Below are 342 nucleotides of genomic sequence, written 5' to 3' on the forward strand. Positions count from 1 at the left end.
GTCGTGCGAAATATATATAGAAAAGTGACGTCATTAAGAACCAAGAAGTATCTATAAAGATTAGTAAACAAACAACTATGTCTTAAAAGACTAGTTTAGTATTTACGAAGAAGTGAAGAACGGAACGACGGCTGAAACTCCTCGAAACTCTGAATTTTAGGAGAAGCTACGATTTTTTTTTCTTTTACGAATCACATAATAAAGGGCATGATTTAGAAATTCAAACATATATATCCATATTTCGCTTGAAATGACTATTTGGACAATTAGAATATTTTTCAATTATAAAAAATACAACAAATTATGGAATGGAAACCCTCGAAATTAATAATAAATTCAGCT

This window comes from Penaeus monodon, chromosome 20, assembly GCF_015228065.2.
Source record: "Penaeus monodon isolate SGIC_2016 chromosome 20, NSTDA_Pmon_1, whole genome shotgun sequence".
Classification (NCBI taxonomy): Eukaryota; Metazoa; Arthropoda; class Malacostraca; order Decapoda; family Penaeidae; genus Penaeus; species Penaeus monodon.